The following is a 7,053-nucleotide window of genomic DNA, read 5'->3' as shown; positions in this document are numbered from 1 at the left end:
CAGTACACAGAATAAGTCAGGTGAGGAGGAGAGTCTGGAGGAGAGATTAAGAGGAATTGACTTATCAGATGTGGCAAAGGAAAGTCTGAACTGAGATGCAAGTGGCATCTCCAAAGGTACCAAGCACGCTGATGAGCATATGTTGGAAGACAGAATTGGGACACAAGAGACCAAGTATAGAGTTATAGGCTAGAAGTCAAAAGACAAAGGTTTTCAAAGCTCTCTTTTGGCAGATATACCAGGAACTAGCAGCTTAGGGGCTTTTTTTTAAATCAATAGGTGGATCCGGTTGTGAAAGGCATCCTGTAAATCAGTGGCTGCAGAGAACATGTGACAGCCCACAGTATCTCCTCCCCTGCAACGTCAGCACAATTGCAGGGTGTCCCTTAGAACAGCTCATGGTCCATCTAAGAGTCATCGTTCCTTTCTGTAAGATGAGCAGTAATGCTTCACATACATTAAATAAAATACACCTAGTTCAAAACATTCAAATAAACAAACACCAAAGAGCAGTCAGAGAGGATTAAGAGCCATTTCCCTGTGCCAGAACTATCTGACCAAACTATCTCCTTTGCAAGAGGAGACAGCCATTGCAGACACACTACTTGACTTTAAATTTACAGAAAAATACCAGAACAATGATCAAACTCTTTGTAGGCATGAAGAAGCCAGCACTGAGATCAGTAGCAGCTTGCGATGGCAGCCCAGCACCAAGTGCACTGCAAGAAAGCCCATTTTGCCCTACAGCAGCAGTGAGGCCTGGGTGCCAGACTACGGCAAGGCCTAGAAAGGCCTTGGGCTGCTCATTCAGATGGCAGGGCTACCAATGCCTACACTTGTAAAAGGCAAAGCAAGCATGGGTACAGAACTTGGTGAACTGTCTTCTCTGGGTTTCCCTCAAGCTGGAAAAAGGCATCCTGCAGACTCAGGGCTCAGACCTGAGCCCAGTGCTGTTTAATACCTGCTCAAAACACGGGGAACGAAGGGAAAAAAAATAATAAATCTCAGTGCTTGCTGAATTTGCAGCTGGCATCAGGTAGCAGATGCACTGAACAACTCAGCAAGCAGTAAATCACCTCTAATAGGAAGAAGGAGGAATACATGGAGGGCAGTGACTTCTCTGAGAATGACTACAGAACATTGGTTGCCAGTACTTTTAAATATTGGCAGAAGTGAGATGGAGGTACTGGTGAAGAGCTCCACACACATCCACCTGATACTCACTGCCTAGCATTCTGTTTCTTTCCTTGATACCTGGTGTGGGGGTGTGTGAAATAGCAACCTAGAAGCCTTCACCAGAATCACTTTGCCCCTTTTCAACTCAGCAGTGCAGCCTCACGTCGAGCTCTGTGTGTGCAGGTCTAGTCCAGTAAATATATTTATAGGCACAGGGTGAAAAACAAGCAAAAAAAAAAAAGCTGCAGGAATGGTCACAAATAGGAGAACAGAGTGATTTCAGCACAAGGAACATAGAAGCAAGATGGGCCTCTCCCATCTGGGGAAAAGAAAATACAAGCAGGGTGAAAGGAGATCAAGCGTCTCCGTCTACAAATGCTCCAAGGAATCAGATGGTGTTCAGGAAAACACGACACTGAAACAAGATCTCTATCACGCAAAACGACTGAGCTGCTCTTAATACACGCCAGGCTGTGGCATTTGCTTGTAACAACTAACTCTGCTAGTCGAGTATGCCAAAGGTAGTGTGCTGTAATCGTGGCTCCTGGAAACGTGACTGAATTTCCAGTTTAGCAGGTGGCAGGCTCAAAAGAAACAAAAGGAGCTGGACCGTCACAAAGCCTAGAGCATCTGCCACATCCCATCGCAAAGCAGATCGAAAGCAACAGGAGAGCTGCACCAGAGAAATTCATTAACACATACAGCTCAATGCAAACCCTGAACTCAAGCAAACCCCACAGCCACAAACAGAAGGTAATTGGGAATGTATAAAGACGTATTTGCTATATCCCTACGTGTTTGCATAGGCACCACATCCTACCAAAAGCCAGAAGTCACCAGGCTAAATAAAGGACCTCCAGCCTGATCCAACCTGGTTCCTCTTTCTGGGGTGCATACTTTGCCCCCCAGGACCAGCTTGGCGGGCATCTTCAGTTTCTGCAAGAGGTTCAGGATTTATTATTACAACCAGTGAAGCATTTGAAAGTTAAAGGTCACTAGTCTGGGGAAATCTGCTGAACTTTCCTGATCTCTTCATCATCAGTAATTCGAGCTAGCTCCTTCCATCCTAGTCCTTCAACAATAATTCCTTGTCTGAACACCAATTACTTGTTTTTTGTTAATTAAACACAGCAAGATGCGTGCTCAATCCTTTCAACAGAACGCCAAAACACCCCAATACTTGTTCTAAACCCTTTCTCAAAGGAATTCTATGGTGGTGGATTTGCTGTTTTTTTGTAAATAAAGACCACATGTGTCAGCCTGAATCTCCCTGCCTCTGATTTTAAGTAAAAGTTACCTTTTTAAAATATTGACCTAAGCTGGAAAGAAAAGCTGTAAATGCTGGTTAATCTATATATACAATCTTTCATGTTCCACTTCTGGAAGCAAACAAGGGAGGGGAGAAGCAACGTATGGCCTTTACAAACATCTACCTGTATCAGATCTGGAAGCAGAAGCCAGCTCTGGCCTGGCATATATTTCCCAGTCAATTAAATCTCTCTTTTAAAAACTTTACCAACATCAGAAACAAAGCAATTTAAGAAATATTTTCTACTTACTAGACCACAAATCCTGAGAAATCAGAAAAAAACCCCAACCCCGGCACTCAAAAGCTGAACTTGGATGCAGGAGCTGCTGAGTCTTTATGATGAAGATGAATGTGAAGGTGGCAGCATATTAAAGACAAAACACACCCACACCTCCATCAGCCAAAGTAGCACAAACACCAGATGGGACTTTTAAGACAAAGAAACCCACTACAACACACACAAAAGTAAAGCGTGGCCTCACCATCACACGACAACACCGGTACAAAAGCACAACTGGCCTCAAGACAAATAATTCATAGGAGGAGGAAGGGTGGGGGGAGAACAGAGATAACTTTAAGATTTCTGGGGAGATATGTGCTCTTCCTGGCTCCTCCGCTCCTGGCCCCAGGTGTTGGTGGGCTTACCAATGTTCACTGTTTGGATCTTTAAGTCTTCTGATGGTCTGTAACTGACCACCCTGTGGAGGACATGAGACCTTCGCTCCAGTATGGTCAGTCCATGGGACGGCTGGGTTTAAGGTTTCTCTGACAATTAGGAGAAATAATTGCCTGTAACTTAACGCCCAAGAACGCAGGTGTGTAACAATTCAAAGCTCAACCATTATTTCTGCACATCATCAGCTATGCAACACTAAATTCCTTTTGAGAAGTGAAGCAATTAACAAAGTGACCACTTAATATATTATGTATCTAAAAAAAGTGTGGGTGGGGATGGTGGTGGTGGTGTCCTTCCCCTAGAAGGATATACCTCCTTGTTTTCAACAAACCAGCATGAATTGTTTTCTATTTCAAACTGTCTTACAGCCTAATGCTTCTGAAAGACACCAAGCAGCCTCTGCTCACAAGACGATGCCGTTCCAGTCACAGCACTCTTACAAAAGGGCTGCATCTTCAGCGCATGAGCGTGCCGCGGGCAAAGCTTAATTGTTAAGCACAGGTAATCAAAGAATTAACAAACTAAGATGGTAATGGATTCTCAACAGTGGGGATCTATTGCTAAATACTGACAAGAAATGACAGGTTGGAAAGTATTGCATGATGTATGCTTCCAATTCTTTTATCAACAGTGGCTGGCTGTTACTGGGAGTGTGACTGCACTTAGAAAAGTAACGCTGCAGCCGACTCTGGGCTGCAGGAGAAGGTGTGCGTAACCCTCACTCTGCTCCACAACTCAGGACATTTCCAGACATTTTACATATTGTAAATAAAAAGTAACAGCTGCAAAAACCACGGCAAGAAGCTGTCGCTATTTTTAAAACCTAGGCTCCTGGAAACAAAAGTAAGTTGTCATTCACCTCAAAATGTGGGAGTAAGAGCCTAATTAAGGAGTTTTACATTAACCAGCGAGCAATCTGACAACTTAAAATAATCAGAGACACCAATACAAGTAATAGCGACCTACCAAGTGTATTTTGAAGCAGAACAAAGCCATGACACCGAAGATTGTGCCATTACTGCTGCTTATAAAATAAAGATGGGGAAAGTGTGCAGCTTCATTTCACAGCACTAAAAATCCAAAACAAGTTCTCAAAGTTCATCCAGTTAGTACCATATTATGGAAAATTCACATTGCAGCCAGCAATTTGACAGCTCGATGCTAACCAGAATTACAGCAGCAGTACTTACTAAGTGGAAAAAAATTAATTTGCCAGAAAGACTAGTTAAGCTTTAGACATTTAACAACATAAATTCCCAACATATTTAAGGCCAGCATCCAAGAACACTGTTGGCAGTTTTCATCAAACAAAGCTTCCAGTTTGAGAATGGTGACAAACAGAAGTCATCAAGGGACAAGTGAGATGAGGTGCTTTGCCCAGAGCCATGAGAATGAATAGAAATCATTACTTTTCTCACAGGACTTTTTCTTGATGTGGTAATCTGCAATGCCATGAGATATGGCAGCCCACTCAAATGCTGCTCACCCGACTAGATGGAAATATCTTGGTCGCATTTTAGTTTTCCTCTTTAGTATATAAACCAAATTTATGCATATATCTACCTCTCTGATGGTAAGAATAAGTCACACAAACAAGGGCCTAGAATATTTTTATGTCCAAACACTTCTATTGCTACACTTGCGCAAAGTTTCCAGGTTCAGCCTCTAATTCTCCCAGGAGTGAGTCAGTGCATCCCTTTAAATACAGCTCAGAAACCAGGCAGCACGTTTTCGTTTTCAGTGAATTGCTGACAGCCACTGAAGTTACAACAGTTATGCCAGAGGTATGCCGGACCTGTACTCCAAGGCAAAGTAGTAAACAGCCTCTCAAGGGTCATCCTTCCTCGGCACAGAATTTAAGCACACCATCAACTTGGGAATGCAGAAGCAAATGATACTTCACCACAGAAGGAATTTCTTGGTTCTTCCACCTCATCTGGTACATGATCAACAAAGCAGCCAAGTATTCCTCCTCCATAAGGAAGAAGGACGTAACTTTTAACAAACATGATGTTTTAAAGTCAGTCTCACCAAACTGACAAACAGAAACCCTCCATTCATCTCCAATAGTCAGGGCTTTCATCCCCTCTGTATAAATCATGAATCATCACAGGATGACTGACTCACAGAAAATAATATTTGTTCAAAGGTGGATTTTCTTGCCCTTGTATCTCCTATTTACCAAACTTCACTGCCTTTAAACAAAGGTTCATTTTTTTTTTTTTTGTAGCTTGCCTCAAATGTTGCAATAAAGTTTGTAACAGACATCTGTCACGGTAATTATGATCGGTTAACCTAGTCTCAGGGCAGGATCACCTAAAAAAAAAAAAAAAAAAGACAGACATGCAAAGCTAATACAGCAGTAAGAGTCTCATGCTGGTGCTGACAATCATCCTCATCTACATTCAGTGCAGCATCAATACTTCTCTCCAACCATTTCACCAGTTTCAGAAAAAGATCTGCAGAGCTAACCCAGGCAAGTATCTTACTGGGATGCTGAAATATCGAAGCATCTACCAGTTTTAATCAGTATCTGCAGCGATCAGAACCTTGGTCTCCACCGAAATCAGTGCACTAACAAAACTGGGCCCTATGCCCCAATGCAGGGCAGAGCCCTTACGTCAGCATTACAACAGTAAAAACCAGGGTTTTGATTGCTCCTTAACTTACAGGTATGTAAACTTTAAGTGTTTTTATAAAAGCCATATTAAAAAAAAAGTGACAGAAGCCTCAAGAAAGATAAATCAGACACTAAAGTTTAACTCCTCAACACTGAGATAATTCGGCGTTCCCTTTCCTGTCCTTGTTTTTGCAACAGTCAAGTTCCCAGTTCTGAAGGTGAGACTACAGAAAGAAGCTACCCCACAGCACACAAGGGTGTAAACATTTGGTGTATCCAATACCCTGTGGTAATTGCACAGAGCAACCTTTCACCCCCTCCCCAGTAAACTACACCTCTCCATAGGGGTGAGCTCTGAATGGCTCATTACAGGGTATGAGTGTGCACTTCAAGAGGTACCAGCACCATAAATCCACACCCTCATTTGCTTTGGGGAAACATGTTCTCACAGCCATTCCCTTCTGGGCAATGGAGGAATTTTTATCTGACTCACTGCATTTCAGATATTTCTGGACAATTATCCTAATTTTTTTTCCTTTTTCTGCCACACTGCAGAGCTCTAAAATACTCTGCAACTTTCAGTGCCAAAGGAACTTACTTTAAGTGCAGTTGCTTTAAAAGCTCTCCAGTACTTGTACGCAATTAGTTTCTTTAAAGCCATCTTCATTTCATAGAATCATAGAATTGTAGGGGTTGGAAGGGGCCTCAAGAGATCATCGGGTCCAACCCCCCTGCCAAAGCAGGCTCCCTAGGAACAAGCCGACACATCAAATATATAAGGCCTGTGTAAGTGACACCGCATTCAGTGCCTTAAAGCTAGCAGAAGTCAAGTCTCACCCAGATACTTCTTACACTCCAAAACCTGCCTGGATTTTGGGTCAGCAACAACTCCATTTCAAGCAGGAGGCTGGACTGGAGACCTCCAGAGGTCCCTTCCAACCAGAGCTGCTGGGAGAACTGTCAGCACCTGGTCAGGACCAAGATGCTCACAGGCATAGCAGAGCCTAACCTCAGTGTCCGAGCCCAAACCTTTAACAAGGACACACCAGACAGCTTATGGAACAATTGTGGCATCTCCCAGTGCACCTTAAAGGAAGGTCAGCTACTTCACAATCCCTCACTTATGTATTCTTTTTTAAGCTGGTTCTTTTTAAAGACAATTTACTTACCCTCGAGGCTAACTTGCTATGCAGGATGGGTTGATGCTGACTTTAAGAAATTTATCTCCTGGACCCTTTTCAGGCAGACAATCCAAGCGGGAACGCTGCCAAC

This window comes from Gallinula chloropus, assembly GCF_964237585.1.
Source record: "Gallinula chloropus genome assembly, chromosome: 5".
Classification (NCBI taxonomy): domain Eukaryota; kingdom Metazoa; phylum Chordata; class Aves; order Gruiformes; family Rallidae; genus Gallinula; species Gallinula chloropus.
The sequence above is the reverse complement of the archived record's forward strand: the minus strand, read 5'-3'. Positions refer to the sequence as shown.